Source organism: Lissotriton helveticus, chromosome 3_1 (assembly GCF_964261635.1).
Source record: "Lissotriton helveticus chromosome 3_1, aLisHel1.1, whole genome shotgun sequence".
Lineage (NCBI taxonomy): Eukaryota > Metazoa > Chordata > Amphibia > Caudata > Salamandridae > Lissotriton > Lissotriton helveticus.
In genome coordinates, this window is record NC_136061.1 from 732,576,583 (window position 1) to 732,595,798 (window position 19,216).

Here is a 19,216-nt window from a genome sequence, read left to right on the forward strand (position 1 = left end):
TGGGGGCCTCCTGGCTGGCTGGCCTGCCGGTTTCTCTGGCTGGCTTCTTGGGCATTTGTGGGGTTGGGCTGTTGGCCTCCTTGTTGGTCTTTCCTGTTTTGCCCCTCTGCTGCTCCTGTTGGGGTTCACCTTTGGTGGTTCCTTGGTGTCCTCCCTTCTCTTCCTAGCGGTGGGTGATGGGTCCGCTCTTGGTTGATAGTGTTTCCTCCTTCCCGTTTCTGGGGTTTAGTTTCCCCGGTTCCGTTTTCAGCATCTGTTGTTGTCTTTCTTGGTTGTGCCTGGGTTTTAACTGGGTCTGCTTGGGGTTGTGCTTCTTGCTCTCCCTGGCCTCCGTTTGGCTGGTTGCTGGGCTTCGTGTCCCTGTGTCTCCTGCTTTTGGGGTGTGCCTCGGGCCTGGCCACTTGGCCGGTTCCTGTGCCCTGGGTTCTTCTCCCGGTGTGGTGGTCTTTTTGTTCCTGCAGCTCTTAGGTGTCTCAGATGGGGTTGGCCGTTAGTCATTCCTGCCCTGTGTCCTGGGCCTTCTGTGTGTTTCTGGCCTCCGGGTTCCCTGTTGCTGCTGTTGTTGGCTGTGGGGAGAGGGGGCTTGCTTGGGTTCCCTGCCCACTTTTCTTCCTGGCTGTTCCTCTGGGTCAGTGCCTGTTTTCTTGTCTGGTTCTGCCCTCTTTGGTCTTTGCGGCTCTGCTGGTGGCTTACCCTGGTGTGTTGGGGGGTGGTCCTGTGGTTGTTCATCGCTTTCCGTGCTCTCTTGCTCTGGCGTGCCTCTTCGGTTTCGTCTTCCTCCCCTCGCTTTTGAGTGTGGTCCTTTGTAGGTTCCTGCACCTGTGGTTTGCCTTCTTCCCTTCCTGAGCCTTCGACCCTGCCGCCCTGTGTGGGCTGTTTTTCTCTGCTATTGGCCGTTGGACTGGATTGGCCTGTTTTGTCCCTGGTTGGGTGGCTGCCTGGTAGTGCCTGGGGCCGTGGGCTTCGCCCTTGGGGGTTTCTCCCTGGTCAGTGGCCTTTTCTGTCTCGGTTGCTCCGTTGGGGTGCTTCCGCTTCTCCTGGCCTTCCTTTGGTCGGGTTTGGGGGGTGAGGGGGGCTTTGTTTGGCCCCTCTGGTTGTTTCCTTGGGGCTTGGCTCTGCGTGTGTGGCCCCCTTCTGGCTAGCCTGGGGGGTTCTTGTTTATTTTCTCTGGTCATCCCCTGCTGGTTTTGGGGTCTCTGCTCTGTCCGCTTGGTTGGGGCGTGATTGGTTGTGTGCTCCTGCCTGCTTTTTTCTCCTTTCTTGTGGGCTCCTTTGGCTCCTGTGGGGTGCCGTTTTTGGTCTTGTGCCCCTGATGTTGGTTGGAGTCCGGAAGGCCGGGTTCTCTGCTTTGGAATTCTCCACTTTGTAACAGAATGGGACAAAGACAGGAGGGACCTGGGAGTAATGTCCTATTACTTACCGGTAATCTTCCTTACTCCTGGTCCCTTTGTGCTTGTCCCATTTCGAACGCCCCTCCCTCCCTCCCTGTCGGCCGCCCTTCCAGTTGTTGGCTTGGTATTTTCAGGCTGCAAGCTGGGCTGGTACCGCCTATGTACTCCCGGTGGGAGGGAGTTGGTTGGGTATCCCAGCATGCTCCTTTTTTTTTTCTGTTGCGGACATGGTCATCTCCACTTTGTAACGGAATGGGACGAGGACAACGGGACCAGGAGTAATGAAGATTACCGGTAAGTAATAGGACATTTTCAAGAAATTCATGAGCCTATGCTACTCAGTGGAGAGTGCCTGTCAAATCCATAGTTTACTTTTGCCTGTGATTTAGACTTTGACTTTGCAATATAAATTGACTCATATTTATGCTGAATATTAACAGTTGCCAACTTGATTTTTGCCTTCTCAAATTCTTATTGATTTAAATAAACCTTTATGGTTTTGACTCTATATTCAGATCTGTTTTCCTTGTGGAGCCTAATATGCTTCACATACTGTCATTTTCTTATTTCTTGTCGACTAGACTCATGCCGAGCACCACAGTCCCTATGGAATTTACACCGCTTGCAGTCCATTAAAGCCCTTTTGCGGTCTCCATTTGAAGACCAGAAAAAAGTGCTCTGTCAAAATCCATTGGGCCGTTTTGCAGTGCTCAAATATATTGACCAACATGAAAGGGTGAATAATGTGTAACACTTTAACCTTATGGCCGTCTTACACTATCTATCAATATTACAAAACAATATTAGAATATCGTTTTTATATAGCAATTCATGCCACACTCTGATTCTAAGCCCTATACATTTCAAACAATATTATTCAGTTAAATACCTCAGACGAATAAAATACTGAGTTAGTCTTCCTGCTATTTGAACTCAGGACTGCTAAAGTAGTAGGCTGTTAATTTTACAGTGGGAAGAGTATTGATGTTGTGCATGAGAACTGACTGGGTGCTTCTTTCATGTCATGGCAAACTTGTACCTGCATTTTATCCAGGATTGAAGCGGAGGCATACAGGAGCGACACATTTGTAGCATGTGTCTGATTTATTATAGCCTTATAGCCTGCCATAGCAGGCAATACCGACTATTAAAGGCCAGCTCTCCTTTAACAGGGTAGCAGGACTTTAATAGCCGGTATAGCCAGCTACGAAGGGCTATAAGGCTATTAGAACATTCTGTCACTAGAAGCCAAAATGTTCTAACAAATAAAACAAAGGCATCTCAAATCCAGTGGGGATTTAAATCCCCTCGAGCTCCGAGAGGCCTTTGTGAAAACATTGGAATGTTGCTTTGCGGGCCTTTATCGGCCCGTAGAACAACGGAGCACTCCATTATCTTCAATGGAGAGCTCCACATTCCAATGTTCTAACCTTCCTTACATGAGGTAGGCATAGTCTGGTACTAGTTTGGTGCTGTTTACATTGAGAAGGTAATATTTTAAAGAAAGATCCACATATGTGGTGCCTTACTGTAACCTATGTAATGATACCACCAATGGCCGTTTTCTTACAAGGTGCAACAAACAGTGAAGGTGGCATTCTTGAGTGGTTCCTAATTTACTTTAATTCCAACATTTTCACTTGAATGGTGGATAGTCCTCTTGGGTAAAACAGAGTTCCTAGAACGAGGAGTGCTTAGACGTGCATAACCAATGGAGTGCTTCAATGGCCAGAGTGGCGTAGTTGCGTAGGTGTAGTAATTGTCATTCTGCTGCATTCGAAATTCTCTGTAGTCTTCTAAAGTAGTCAAATAAAGATACAAATTCAAGTCTGTTTGCATAATTCAGGTGCAACAGTCTCAGGATGATGGTAGCCTAGGTATCTGAGGAAACAAAGAAGAAAGAAAATATGGCACAGTATTAACATGATGAGGCAGGCACTTTTGTTACCTGTTTTACTTTTGGAGCTAAGTCAGACTCCATGGTTACTCTCAGGCCCCATACGTGTCTTCAGAGCAAGTTTCTGGGGCCAATAGTGGTGGAGTGCTAAGTGTCCTAGTTCACGTGGTGAGCATCTTAGTTTTTGATGTGTTAAGTTCCAGGTAGTTGATCAGTTTCCATTTATCCCTGGCTCAAAGGTAATGGTCTAGGGTCAATTTCTCGTGTTTTTAAGTTTCAAGATCATCTGGGTATCATATGCAAAACTGTAACATATTAGAGTTAAGGACCTGATGAATTCCAGGAGTGGAATTGCAGAGGAATAGAGAGGTGAGAGAACATTGAAGGAGTTGGTGCTTAAAGGAGTTGATGTGTATGGTGAGGGTGAGGTGCTCCATCTGTTACAGAGGTAGAATGTTATCCAGTCTAGGACAGTTCTTTGAACATCTGATATCGACTAGCCTAATCTGTGGTGTGGTGCAATGGACTGCATGAGAGACAGTAGATGGATCCATTAGTCATAGGGCAGCCACTCCAGTTCTGACTGTGGTCTTCTGCCCATCCTGGATGAAAATCAAAACAAATCAAGTTCTTCTGCAAGGCCAGAAAGCAGTTTGATGATATGAGAATAGGTTGCTTTCTTTCATTAAGAACTTGTCCACGGCTACTCAGTTGATGAGTTTGCCTAGACAGTCTGTTGTAGATTGGTTGGTAGTTAATTGCACTGGCTGGATTGAGGTTTTGTTTCTTCATGATCCACTCGATCTAGGTGGTGTTGAAGTCACTGGAAAGAAGCCTGAGGTTCATTTTCTACAAAAGATTGTAACTCAACATTCGGCAGATTCATATTGCAGCAACTTATTATGTATATTTGAAAAATGGAAATTTTGTAAAATCCAGATTGATTACAGTGCCGTTTTTTTCTTCTAGACATTAAATGCATGTAGTACCCGTTCCAAAATGTGCATAAGAATGTATGGCTGTCCATAGTTAGTGAAGAGCCATTTTTTGTTAATATTTCCAACACTTTTTTTCTGCAGCTGAGTATGTGTATGTTATTTGCATATATCAACCTGGCTCAGATATATGTTCTGCATGCAGGCCTCTAGCATATGCTTAGCATGGAATCCTTACATGTATGCACGGTGTACTGGTCTCACATGTATTTGCAGTTTAAGTGAGGGGAAAAAAAAGAGATTCTCCAAGCATCATGCAATGTGTTTGTCGAGCATAAAATTAAGAACAAAACCACACAGCATTACCTTTGTTTATGAATGAATGAATAAGGTTTAAAAGGCAACAATTGTTATGTTATGTTATGTTATGTTATAACAAATTTCTTAAGCGCACTGACACCAGAGGTTTCCTGGCGCTGATTGGATTGGGAAAGAAGGGGAGGAAACAGGGGAACAACGAATTTAGTGGGGAAAAGTGTAGTTTTTAGGGATTTCCTAAAAGAAAAGAGGGAACAAGTTGACTTGAGTGCGAGAGGGAGGGAGTTCCACAGCTTAGGGGCTAAGCAGGAAAAGCTGCGGCCACCTGATCTTGCGAGTTTGAAACGGGGGACGACAAGGAGCAAGAGATGGGTAGACCTCAGGGTGCGAGGAGGACAATAAGGAGTGATGAGAGATTTAAGAAAAGCAGGGGCGGGGCCAGTGAGAGCTTTAAAGATAAGACAGTGAACCTTGAAAGTAATCCTTTCGTTCACTGGTAGCCAGTGAAGATGGCGTAATAAAGGTTGGGCCGACTGCCATTTGGGGATTTTGAAGGCCAGCCGGGCGGCCTGGTTTTGGACGATCTGCAACCTCGATAACAAAGATTGAGGGAGACCGTGGTAGATTGAATTCGAAAAGTCCAGCCGGGACATCACCAGGGCTATTAGGACTTGCAACAAGGCTTCAGGTGAGAGGAGGTGAGCGACTTTCTGAATCCTGTAGAGTTGGAACATGCAGGAAGATGTTACTGCGCTCACCTGTGCCTTGAGGGTGAGCCCGGAGTCGATCAAAATTCCGAGACTCTTGACACATCCAGCAGGAGAAGGTGGTGTTCCAAGCTCAATCGGCCAGTACTGAGGGCCCCAAAACTGGGCGCTTCTCCCCGGAAGGAGGAGCTCAGTCTTGCCCGGATTGAGCTTGAGTTGATTTTGGTTCATCCAATGCTGGATGTGTGTCATGGCAGTCTGAAAATTGGTGACGGCGTTGGGGGAAGTGAGGGGAAAAATAATTTGTAAATCATCCGCTTCTTCCGCTAAGGTTAGACCTGGGATTGAGTTTTATTCAGGACGAGCTAGCACTAAAACCCCTTAGGTTCTGGCGCAGGCTCTGGATAATGCCAGAACTGTTAAACTACAGGCTAGAACTGAAGGAAATACTAAACTGTAATAGTGCAGCAAAAATTCCCTGGCTTGTCTTTGTTAAACAGGAATCTGGTAGATTGGGTCTGCCCGCCCTGTGGCATGATCCTGAAAGGGCGTGCCGTGAGGTTTCAGGCAAGTCCCTTACAAGGACTTTTATGTATAGCAAACTTAACACTATATTGTATGACTCTCATGCTGGTACTCTGACTAATTTGTTCTTAACATTTAAAATATCTTACTGCTTTGAGGATTTCATGGACGTTATCTATCCCATTGGATCAAGGAAACTCTACATACAATGCAGATATGGTACATTACCCTTAAGGGCTTTTACAAGTCAATGGTCCGCCTCTACGAACAAATCTTGTCCTGGGTGTGGCTGTAGCTTAGAGGATGAACTCCACATACTTTTCTTTTGCCCAGCCTACAGTAAACCCAGGAAGTACTGGCTAGTACCATTATGTAAAAACATGGCTTTCGTCCAATGTTTACACACTTTTAGAATCCTAAAGACAGATACGTCTGGACACATTGTATTTGCACTTTCGAAGTACCTGTCAGCTATGTGGTCCAAGCGACGATTTTTAATTGTTAATGAATGCCAGGGGTGATTTATTTATTTTTTTAAGACTGTTTGAACTGCATTATTTTGCATGTGTTGTGTAAATATCTGTTTTATCTGTACTCTTTTATGGCAAAAAATGCCGAAATAAAGATTTCATGATCATGAATTTTATTATATTGTAATAATTGCTGAGGGCAACACCCCCGAAATCTAGATTTCTGGCTACGGCCCTGCTCCTTTAAACATGGTAACTTGGCATATTGAATATTTAATTTACTTGCAAGTCCCTAGTTAAATGGTACTACATGTACACAAGGCTTGTAATTTAAATGCCACTAGTGGCCCTGCAGCACTTATTGTGCCACCCACTTAAGTACCCCTTTTAAACATGTCTCAGACCTGCCATTGCATCCTGTGTGTGCAATTTAATATACCATATTGATCTGGCAAAATAAACCTTTTGCCAGGTTTAACCTTTCTTTTTAAAAAATCTAAGTCACCTCTAGGTTTGGCCCTAAACAGCCAATAGGGCAATGTGTAGTGTATTTAAAAAGTTGGACTTTTAAGTTTTACTTTTGCATGTCCTGGTAGTGAAAAATTCCTAAATTCAGTTTCACTACTGCAAGGCCTGCATCTCCCATAGGATAACAGTGTGTTAACTTATTACATTTAATAAGAGATAACTTTCAATTGTGAGCAGGTAGGAAATAAGAGTTTGGGTTATAAAGAATTGCAATTTAAAACCCTCTTTAAAATGCTACTTTTCTAAAGGCGTATGTCGCCCTAAGTGGGGAGGGTATGCCCAGACGTGGGTGCTGTGCTCACTGTGCCACTGAATTCAAGCTGATGAGGGGTGATACCTGTAAACCGGACACAGGATGCTTATTTCTGGTCTAGGGAGGACCTGGCCTGGCAGTTTGGACTGGACGATTCCAATGGGAAGCAGGGTCAAGACTGATTTGGTCTGGCAGTTCAGGCTGGACTGTTCCCAGGGGGATTAGGATGAAGACTGATTTGCGGGGTCTAAACTGGGGTTGCTTGGTGAGCAAAGAAACAATGTATTAAACCCAGATCTGTGACTGGGTATAAAAATGTGATTTGTTCAGCATTCCGTCCATCATTTGTTCTTTTTGCTTTTGTCTCCCTAAGTAGGAAGTGTATGCCCAGATGTGAGTCCCGTGCTCACTGTGCCACTGGATTCAAGTTTACTGGCTAATGAGGGGTGATCCCCCGAAAGCAGGCCCAAGATGCATGTCTCTGGTCCAGGGAGGACCTGGCCTGGCAGTTCAGGCTGGACTGTTCGCATGGAGAGCAGGATTAAGACTGATTTGCATATGGAGGGGTCCTAACTGAGGTGGTGTGGTGAGCAAAAGAACTATGGATTAATCCCATATCTGTGACTGAGGGTGAATATTTGATTTGTTCAGCATTCCTTCATCATTTGCTCTTTTTAGGGCTCGCCTGGCGTTGCAGAGCGAAGCTCTGCCGCTAGCGAGCCTTATTGTCGTCGTGTTGCCTCCCCAAGTGATACAGACCGGTGCACGAGCAGACACCGGTCTGTGAACGCTCGGGAAGCAGGGAACGCCAACGTGCACACTCACGGCGACACGCTCCTGCCCTCCCGCGTCTCTTCCTAGGCGCGCTCCAGGCCGACTTCTTCAGTATTAGTTCTGTCTCGCGCCGATCAGCAAATATTAACTAACGAATCGTCACATCATATTGATGACTATCTTGAAAGTTAATTAAGCTCGGCAGTCTCCTGCATTGTTACAACCCCCGCCCCCTTGTGATGTTGTCTCCCCATTTCTCGCGACTCCCCCTCCATCCCCCCGAGAGTCCGGCCTCGCGCTGCCTTCTAGTGCTGCAGGGCTCTTGCGCCTCGTTCTCACAGGAGACCTGGGGGTGTGCAGAGCCAGGGTGACCGTGTGGCCCTTTGTTAAATTATTCAGGGCGATGCATGCTACGCTTTATCTTATGTTTTTGGGCTTCAAATAATGGTGACCGCATCTTTGTTTTCTTATGTGCGAGTCGAATTGCTTTTTTTTGCCAGCGTGTGAACCCCGCGCTTTGTTATGTTCAGGGGCTTTTTTTAAATAAAAATCAGCACAACTGCCGCCGCACTTTATCTTCGGCAGCTGCGTGCCTTTGGTGCCTGTTAACATTCTTACCAAAAACAGGCTCCCTTTGAGCCAGCCCTTTACTGGTAAGTATGGCACCTAATTCACGGCTTGTATCCCCTTTGTAATCCGTACCAACGCACTAATAAAATGGCATTGCCGCGCAACACCAGACCTACTCCCACTGGCGGATTCCCTTACCAAGGCTTTACTGATGCTTTGTCTAAGAAGCCTGTTTTATCTTGGAGCCCGCCCGTATTTACCTCTCACTCTTTCCACCCATCGCATGCCTCCCTCCCTTTCCCCACCGCTCCGTCTACATATATAACACTATTACACAAATAGCAGGCAGGGGAAGCGTTTCCAGGACCACCAGCTAGTTTACTTTAGATTGCGACAGAAGTAGAAGTAAGTACAAACAGTTTGTTTTCTTATGTGCGAGTGCAACTGCTTTTGTTTTGCCGGCGTGTAGTAGACCTTGCAGATAAGTTGTGCACTGACTTTCAATTCAAACAGCTCCAAGTTCAGGATGATGCGTCATTCTCCAGTTTTGGAAGCGGATTTTCCCTTAAACTAAAGTCTATATAATAAACACATGTTGCCGATTTAAGATTTACTTGAAAATTAGCTGTGCTGTTGTGAAGAACGTGACATTGCTCAACATCTTTAATAAGCGATAACGAAACAGAGTGATTCTGACAATTAAAAATTCTCAGGATCTAAGGCTGAATGGGGATATGTTTTCTAAAATGTTCGCAGATTTCCAGGGGACATACAGCCTGATTCATCAAGCCGAATTGCGCTCGCAAAGGGCCAGATTCTGAGAATCTGGCCCTTTGCGAGCGCAATTTTTGCATTTGGGATTCATCATCCCAAATGCAAAAATCGGTAATTGCTAATTTGCTAAATTGCGAGGAATTACATTTAAGGAATCTCTATTTGAGATTCCTTAAATGCAATTCATGAAGCATTTTAAAATTGCGAAAATGCAATTTTGGGCCGCTATTTACCGAGAGGTCAGACCTCTCGGTAAATAGCAAAAACTTAGAAAAATGCTTTTAAAAGCATTTTTCTAAGTTGCATGTTGCACACACACATGTCCCTTGGACATGTGTGTGCGCAACACCTGTTTCAATTTGCATTTCAGGGGTGCTACAGGGTGTCCTTTGGACACCCCTGGCACCCTTTCAATCGCTATCTTATTTGCGATTAGCTAATTGCTAATCGCAAATAAGGAATACTCCCCATTCATTCCTATGGGCCTTTTGGCCCATAGGAATGAATGGGGAGTTATTCCTTATTTGCGATTAGCAATTTGCTACTCGCAAATAAGGAATGTGTAGGAATCGCTATTTATTTAGCAATTCCTACATGAATACCGTTTTGCGAGTCCTTAATAGCGATTCGCTATGAATCGCTATTAGGGGCTAGCAAAACGGCCCATTGATGAATAAGGCTGTATCAGCCTAAGGCCCATAGGAATGAATGGGGAGTATTCCTTATTTGCGATTAGCAATTAGCTAATCGCAAATAAGATAGCGATTGAAAGGGTGCCAGGGGTGTCCAAAGGACACCCTGTAGCACCCCTGAAATGCAAATTGAAACAGGTGTTGCGCACACACATGTCCAAGGGACATGTGTGTGTGCAACATGCAACTTAGAAAAATGCTTTTAAAAGCATTTTTCTAAGTTTTTGCTATTTACCGAGAGGTCTGACCTCTCGGTAAATAGCGGGCCAAAATTGCATTTTCGCAATTTTAAAATGCTTCATGAATTGCATTTAAGGAATCTCAAATAGAGATTCCTTAAATGTAATTCCTCGCAATTTAGCGAATTAGCAATTACCGATTTTTGCATTTGGGATGATGAATCCCAAATGCAAAAATTGCGCTCGCAAAGGGCCAGATTCTCAGAATCTGGCCCTTTGCGAGCGCAATTCGGCTTGATGAATCAGGCTGATAATTTCCATGATGTTGTTTTCAGGTTTTAAAACTGAAGCATTCAAACCGCTCATGTCTTGTCAACACATCACCATTTATCTTTGGTAAACAGAAGCTATTCCTTTTCTCTTAAGCCTCCAACTTGGGGTTACCTGGTGCGCCTTCAACTATATGTGTTTTCTTAACATTTCCGTCTGTATCGATCCATATTTATTTTTGGGCCATTTTATGTGTATTTATCCGTATTTATTTTGTGTTTTGTTTATAAATGAAGTTGTAAAACTGTAAATTCCATACTTATTTAACCGATAAACGTGCCTCATACTTAGATGTTTGTGGTGGGTTAACTATTTAAGCTGCCAAATAGGATGCGAATCCAGGCAAAACTCGGGGTCAAATTGCGCATTCATTAATTACCACCCATGCTGAGGTCTATCACTACGGTGGGCACGGTTGGCACACAGTTCAGAGGTCTGCACCTCGGAAAAGGCATAACATGCAAATGTTGCAACGTTTTACACATCAACCAGGTGCGAAATTGACATAATTGTAATGTAGATGACATAAGGTGTAATTGAGATGTCTATTGTGGTAGGGTAATAAAATATGACAGGTACATTTAATTGGGTATGAAAGCGCAGTACGGGCAGGAATGTGGAGCCAATCGGAGAAGGGCTTACCTGAAGTGCGCGTCGAGCACTTGATTTGCTGGGGAATATGTCTGTTCTGATATTGTGCTAGGAGAAGTGAGTAGAGATGTGTTTAAGGCTGGCAGAGTCTGCAGTCGGACGCAGCAAAAAGATATGCAATCGAAGTATATTTGAATTAGGAAATCAGAACTTACCAAGATGTGAAAACTTTCACAGTTTATTTAATTAAGCATGCGTTCGTTTCTCTGATTTGTATAGCGCTAAACTGTCACAAAAAACGCGCTGTAGCGCCAAGTCTCTAAAAAGGCAGTATTTTGCTTTTTCGGGACTTCGAAGCCTAGTTAATGGTTGTTTAATAAATGGCTCTGGAACATCATGGGGTGCGGGTGTCTCTCTAGGGAAGATTCTTTGCAATGCTTCACAGGAGCTGTAATGTTCTTCGTGGGGACCCTGTTCTCTAATAACGAGCATTAAAAATGCATTAGGTCTCGCCTTTTATTAAGTTAAAGCCATTTGCTTTGCTATACAATACCATTAGCAAAGCAAATGGCTGTAACTTAATCAAAGGCGAGACCTATTGCATTTTCAATGCTTGTTAATAATAATAATAATAATAATAATAATCTTTATTCGGTTTTTACAATTCGAAAAGCCATAAAAGATAACAAATTAATTTAAAAAACATTAAATTTAAAAGGTGAATTATACATTTGATTTCTTAGCTCGGACACATTATTTGTAAGGCAGTTTAGAAAAAATAGCAGAAGATGGAAAGTTGCAGTTTTACAGATTGTTTCTGTGTCTCATGATGCATTTTAAAAAATTTAATACATGATATACCGTACATTCTGAGTCCAAAAATTGAAGTGATAACATCGCTGGGCGGCATTGTCTATGGCCCCATTTTTTTAATAGGGGAAAAAGCCAAGTTTTTCGGTGCGATTGATAGAACTTACAAAAAAGTACTGTATGAATGGTGGACTGTTGGGAATGTTCGTCACAAGGACACAGTGCCATATCGGTACTCCAATTGTTCTTTTCGGGGAAGGTCACCAGTCTGAAAAATGAATTCAACCTGAACCTTGTTAGGAGCATCTTCTCGTAGGTGGAAATCCCTAAGGTAAGATATAGCTGAATTTTCATGGTCTGCTGAATAATAATTGCATGCATGACAGATTTTTTTGTAGTCAGCATTGTTAGTCTCAGGGAATCCAAGTGACTCAATGCTACCTGTTTTAGATCTTTTTTAGAGATTTCTTTCATTAGTTCTGGATTATAATAGTATTTTTCAAATCCCAGATCTTGTAGAAAATTTCTGATGTAAGAGATCCAAGGAATTTTTTTAGCATGGTCCAACTCCATGATGTCTTGTATAATGTTTTTTGTCAGGTTATTTTCAGCAGATAACCAAACTCTTCTCCAAAGCATTAGAGGTTGGATTTTTATCAGGTCTTCGATAAATGGGATTCCCAATTCTATATGCGAGGCATAGATGGAAGTGCCTCGTGGTGTTGACAGAAGGAATCTCGTGAAGATGTTTTCCTCTTTTTGGATTGGGACAGTATTTGTATGACCCCAGATCCCGGCACCATATAATGCTGTGGATTGGCACTTCGCCGCATATATTTGCAACAGTTCCACTGGGGGGTTTTTCCCTAGTTTGTTGGAAAATTTCATTAGGGCCATGTTCGCTCTTTTAAAAAGGTGCCTCCTAGCTTCTACCGCCGGCTTCCAATTTTGGGCATCATCAATCATGATACCCAAGTAGGGGTATTGCGAGGTTCTCTCAATTTTTTGGTCTTTTAAAAAGATGGATTTTGCGGGTTTTTTTGAGCCACCGACTACCATAGAGAAGGTTTTTTTAACATTAATATGCAGATCCAGAGCTGCCATGAAGTCTGCATATTTAGTTAAAGATTTCTGTAGTTCAATTGGAGTTCGGGCTAAAATGACAGCGTCGTCCGCATAGAGCAGGGCGGGGATTAGGCGATCTTTTACTTTTGGGAGGTCTCTTCCCCCCTTCAACATACACTCTTCCAAACCGTTGGTGTATAAAGAAAAAAGAAAGGGGGCAAGGACGCAGCCTTGCCTCACTCCCCGCTCTACCCTGAATGGTGCTGTCAGTTCTCCTCCTGTCCCGAACCTCACTCTCGCTGTGGCCCCGCTGTAGAGTTCTCTTAAGAAGTCAAGGAGAGGAGGGTCTACTCCCATCTTGCTTAGTAGTGACCAGAGCTTGGTATGTGAGACACAGTCAAATGCGGAGGAGAGATCCACGTATGTCATAAATATAGAACCTGATTTTGCCAATGTGTACTTAGAAATGAGCAAAGAGAGGTTTAAGGCTTGCTCGATGGTTCCAAAGCCCTCCCTGAAGCCGAACTGTAGGTCTGAGAGGATGTTTTCGTCAGCCACCCACTGTTGCAGCTTGCCAAGGAGGACTCTGCCAACTACTTTACCCAAAGAGTCAAGAAGGGAGATTGGGCGGTAGCACTTGACATCTTGCCTATCCCCCTTCTTGAAAATAGGGACCATTATTGACGAAGACCATGAGTCCAGCAGTCCAAGTTCCATGGTTGCGAAACAGACCCTCGTGATTATTGGAATCCACAAGTCGGGAAGAAATTTAAATAGGTCGACGGGGACCCCGTCAGGGCCAGGGGCTTTTCCGGGTCTACTTAAGGATAATGCTTCTTCGAAATCTTGTAAGTCAACTTCCAGATGAATAGGGAAGGTGACTGGGTTGCAGCTAGACTGATGCAAACCTCTGTTAGATGTGGTTTGGAAGATTTTCGAAAAATGGCTCGTCCATGTAGCCTCGTCTATGGCCACATCTATTTTTGGTCCAGTTGAGTTAGATAGAAAAGGCGATTTGACTATTTTCCAGAAAGCCTGGGAGTTCTTCGAGAGTGCACTCTCGTGTAAGGCCTTCCACAAGGATGTTTTTAGGTCCTTTTTCCTCGTCTTTCTAATGGTAGAGTATTCTCTTCTGAGGTTTTGGATCTTTGTTACATCTCTGTTGGGTTCCCTAAGAGCTTTCCTCAGATTTGACTGCGCTTTCGTGCAGTCTCGACTAAACCAGCCTGTGGTCTTTCTATTGTTTTGTTTGAGAGTTCTGGTTATTAGGCTTTTGACAAGTTCTATAATGGCGTTGAAGTTTTCCAGTATTTGCTCAGCCTCTGCTTGAGGATCAAGACAGATCAAAATGTTTTTGTAAGCAAGAGTAACTAGTTTCTTCGTTAGAATATTGGGATCCACTTTCTCCCATTTGATTGTAAAGCCATTAGTCTTGTTCAGCACGAGCCTATTCTGAGATAGGGTGTTGGCTATGGTTACCATCGGAGAGATCGAGAGATGTATTTGGAAGTTTAGACTTAGCGCTGAGTGATCGCTAAGGCAATTTTCTAAGATTTTAAATGGTCCCAGTCGCGATTTTAGAACTTCTGTAGCTAATATATAATCCACTGTTGTTTCGTAGCCCCTTCCTCTATAGGTAGGCTCTAGCTTGTCAGTTGATTGTAGTGTGGGATTCAGAATTTGCAGGTCCAGGTCTGCGATTACTTTGTTCATGGCGGATCCTGCTTCTGAATGGATAAAGTGCATTAAAGGACTGTCAGACTCGTCTACTATACCACAGGTATCGATAATGGGGCAGGGGTGCAAATTGAAGTCACCGCCCCAGATTATGTGAGCGGTATCCCCTTTCTGTTTATAGTGAATGTGTTCCGTTATTTTGTATTGAATTTGGTCGAGAACATTCACAAAATTTTCTAGATCCAGGTTGTTATATATATTTACTGCTGTAACACGGATTTTTTTCCCTACGGAGAAAGTAAGAATTTGAAAATTCGGAAGGAGGTCTGTCTTGATGATCTTTAAATCTACAATAGTGTTTGCCATGTAAATTACCAGACCCCCCTTCGGTCTGCCTGAAGTGCTAGAAAGGGCAGGAGAAGTGAAAGTTCTGTATCCCAGTAGGTGGAGCGCTGCCGTTGACCATGTTTCCTGGAGAAAAATGAATTGAAAGCCCTTCAGAAAAACCGCTGCCGATCCGTCTTCGATCTTATTACGGAGACCGGCAACGTTCCAGAAAACCATGGGAAGCTGAGTGGGTCCGCGATCATATACATCCTTATGCTTGTACGGTATGGATGGGATGGGCATTGACTTTGGATGTGAGGATACTGCCATAGTTAGCAAGGGTTCTGGGGGTTTAGCTGTTTGTCAATCGGCCATTTCCAGGCCGCTGAACCTGTTCGTGGTCGGAAAACCTAACCAGTGTTGCCCGTTACTAGTGACTTCATAGTTAGGATCAAACGTTTGGTAGGGTGGTCTCTCCCAATGCTCCCAACTTCGAAATCTATTTTGGGGGCCCACAATCTGCCAGGGGGCTTCTCTTTGATGGAAGCTCCGATTGGGTGGATACCGAAGGTTGGTAGGTTCGGTGGGTCGCATTATATTATTAGTGGCCGCTGATTCTAGCTCCCATGGTTGGGGAATTGGCTTCTTCCAGATGTTATCAAACTTACGTTGGTGGTTATTGTTATTATACCTTTTCGGGTAGAAGTAAGACAGGGGTCTTGTTACAATACCCCCGGGAAAGTTGTTACATTCCCAGGAGCATATATATTCAGCTATGCTGGGGTCCTCAAATGTGATGACTATACAGTCTCCTCGTAATGTTTTTTTTCTATATCCCACCCACGGGGTCCGGGACACTGAGGCTATTTTACTTTTCCAAGGTGGCGGAACGGGACGGTTTGTACTCAGCCAAAACTGGACCTTGTTCTTTAACGACCAGTTTGGTTCGGTTCCCTCACCTGTGAGTTCGGGAACCCCCGTCATAACCACCACGTAAGGAGTGGCCTCAGGTGGTAAGTTAAAGGTGGGTGGTTGATCGATTGTCCCCCTCGGAGTATTTTTTGTTTGGGGTGGCTTGGTACTTGTTATTATAGGTGTTTTTAAAGCAGGGGTTTTCGGGGGAATAGAGTTTGCGGTTGATGTTGGTTGGGAACTAACTTGTGAAGGAATAACCGGGGGCGTGGGAGCTACATTTTGTGGAATGGGATTATTTGTCGGAAGGTTTAGTGTGCTTTGCTTTGTGGACTTTGGGGGAGGTACAATGACGGTTTTTTTAGATGTAGGAAGAATAGGCTCTGGGTTTGACGGAGGCTTGGTGTGGGATTGTGAAGGTGTGGTTTGTAAGAAACCAATGATTTTTGTTAACTGCCTCTCTATATTACTGAGTCTTGTTTCTAGAGGGCGAATATGAGAATTTAGAAGAAAGGCTACCTCTGTGATTAGTCTTGCTGATTCTCTTTGTCTGCCAGTGTTTAATGTGGATATTGAATCAGGCATTAAGGTATCACAGAGGTCACGCGGTACGTGATGGATTGTTACCACGTTATTAATTGGGGGAGCGGGGTGGTTAGGGGTCACCAACTTATTTGCGGTAGTGACCGTTGTCGAGGGTTTAGACATTAAAGAGGTTGTAGTATGATTTAAATTACTCTTTGCAATCCTCTTTTTTACCGCCCCCTCCCGTTTTCCTCTCATATGTCTGGTTTCTTCAGGTGTTGGATCGGGAAATATATCAGGGGTATTCTCCAGGTCAGATTCAGAGAGGGTTACAGATATTTGGGATGCTGACAAATCAACGTTATTGGGTAGACTAAGTCTATTCATAGCCGCCGCCGTTAGTGTTGAGGTTGACTGTGTTTCTGGAGTTTTTGCTAATGCAATTAGTCCCATTGATGAACGACGCGCAATCGCCAAATCGGTGGAGACTCTACCCTCAATTAGACTAATACTCTGGTCTATAAAAGTATTAGCTTTGGACAGGAAATCGTCCATAGGACCTAGTAGTTGATCGCCTATACCGTTCTTTTTTGTTTTTTTCTGCCTTGTGGATCTAGTATTCATTTTGCAGTAAATGATCAGCTAGATAAAAGATTAATACGTTGTCGGATTATCAGGGGAAACGGACTGATTATAGATACCTGTGTTGGGGAGGCCGGGGTATAGCTGTTAGAGGGGGGGGCCGGACCGGACTCTTCCGTACTCTAACGGCCTCAAACGGCCCTGTCTTTGCCCAGTCTTAGCCCAGGCTGCGTCCCGCGCTGCGGGAGTGAAACGCTATTAAGTAGGTGGCGGTTTGGGTGAGGGGCGGGCCAGCAGGGAGAGCGGACCGGAAGCTCTTCCGTGGTCTCGCAGGGACTTCTGGGAGATGAAGTCCCTGCACACTCGCAGCCCCGCTGGTGCCTCACGCCCCTTACCGCCTTTCCGCCGAGGTCCTCACTTGTGCACGCAGACAGCAGCCGAGACTGGGGCTCCCCTGCGAAGCGGCGCCCGCGAAGCGGGTGCGGCGAGTCGTAAGCTGGGAGCCTCACACGTCGTAGCAGGAAGTGCGCTGTGCAGTCGGTGGCCTCTTCACAAAACAGTATGTGTCCCACTGGACAGGGATTGCCGATGCACTTTTGATGGATTTAGATGGGCGGGGGGCGGGCCAGCAGGGAGAGCGGACCGGAAGCTCTTCCGTGGTCTCGCAGGGACTTCTGGGAGATGAAGTCCCTGCACACTCGCAGCCCCGCTGGTGCCTCACGCCCCTTACCGCCTTTCCGCCGAGGTCCTCACTTGTGCACGCAGACAGCAGCCGAGACTGGGGCTCCCCTGCGAAGCGGCGCCCGCGAAGCGGGTGCGGCGAGTCGTAAGCTGGGAGCCTCACACGTCGTAGCAGGAAGTGCGCTGTGCAGTCGGTGGCCTCTTCACAAAACAGTATGTGTCCCACTGGACAGGGATTGCCGATGCACTTTTGATGGATTTAGATGGGCGGGGGGCGGGCCAGCAGGGAGAGCGGACCGGAAGCTCTTCCGTGGTCTCGCAGGGACTTCTGGGAGATGAAGTCCCTGCACACTCGCAGCCCCGCTGGTGCCTCACGCCCCTTACCGCCTTTCCGCCGAGGTCCTCACTTGTGCACGCAGACAGCAGCCGAGACTGGGGCTCCCCTGCGAAGCGGCGCCCGCGAAGCGGGTGCGGCGAGTCGTAAGCTGGGAGCCTCACACGTCGTAGCAGGAAGTGCGCTGTGCAGTCGGTGGCCTCTTCACAAAACAGTATGTGTCCCACTGGACAGGGATTGCCGATGCACTTTTGATGGATTTAGATGGGCGGGGGGCGGGCCAGCAGGGAGAGCGGACCGGAAGCTCTTCCGTGGTCTCGCAGGGACTTCTGGGAGATGAAGTCCCTGCACACTCGCAGCCCCGCTGGTGCCTCACGCCCCTTACCGCCTTTCCGCCGAGGTCCTCACTTGTGCACGCAGACAGCAGCCGAGACTGGGGCTCCCCTGCGAAGCGGCGCCCGCGAAGCGGGTGCGGCGAGTCGTAAGCTGGGAGCCTCACACGTCGTAGCAGGAAGTGCGCTGTGCAGTCGGTGGCCTCTTCACAAAACAGTATGTGTCCCTTGTTGCTTGTTGCTAATGCAATGTGATTAACCATACATAGATTTGTACTGTGGCCTTCTTTAGACGCTGTTTCTTTTGAGGGGAAGTGGGACCAGCGTGTGCTGGTTTAGGAAGGAAGAGTCACTGCAGAGATCCTGAGCACTCTTCAGAAACTTTTTGGGATCTTCAACAAAAAGAGATGATGAGTGGAGATGCTCCCTTCAACCTGCTGGGCCTAGTGTTTGCAACAGGAATCCTGTTGACCATTTGATCTGCCTTACGTAGAACAAATTGTCTGATACAAGTGTTTTCCAGTTTGTCAGATAGCACCTTTTAATTTGTTCGTTCATTCCTAGTGTCTGGATAGTCTATTTCCATTTTAGCTGCCTCTGATCTGAGCTGGTGGATTCCAGTTTTCGAGACCTGAATTTTCAGTGTACAAAATTGCTCTATGTTTTTCAGTATACAAGCAATCTTCCCTAAATGTTTTACAGCCAACCTTCAAACAGTGATGCAAATTCTTCTTCCTCCTATTGGCCATTCCATTATACGATCATTGGCTCACCAACTCCCCATTAACTTCCTATTACAGAGGAACAACATAAATCCTTTCTTCAGTGCCTGGGCCACAATGAAGGCTTCTGATTTCCTTGAAAGTGGAAGGGGTAAAGGAGGGACTTGTACAGAAGGGTATGGGGCATTTAATGCTGACCATTACACATCACTTGAAATGAGCCTAACATCAGCTAACTTTGGTTGTGTGCAGGTTTCTTCAAAAGCCAGCTGACCACTGTAAGACATATCACATGAATTACAAGCATACAAATAT

At 45.4% G+C, this 19,216-nt stretch overlaps 1 protein-coding gene across 1 annotated transcript in view; it reads right to left on the reverse strand.

Moving 5' to 3' along the window:
* The window catches only part of OVCH2 (ovochymase 2), a 996,115-nt gene that overhangs the window by 651,841 nt on the left and 325,058 nt on the right, over positions 1–19,216 (reverse strand). The window lies entirely within an intron of this gene.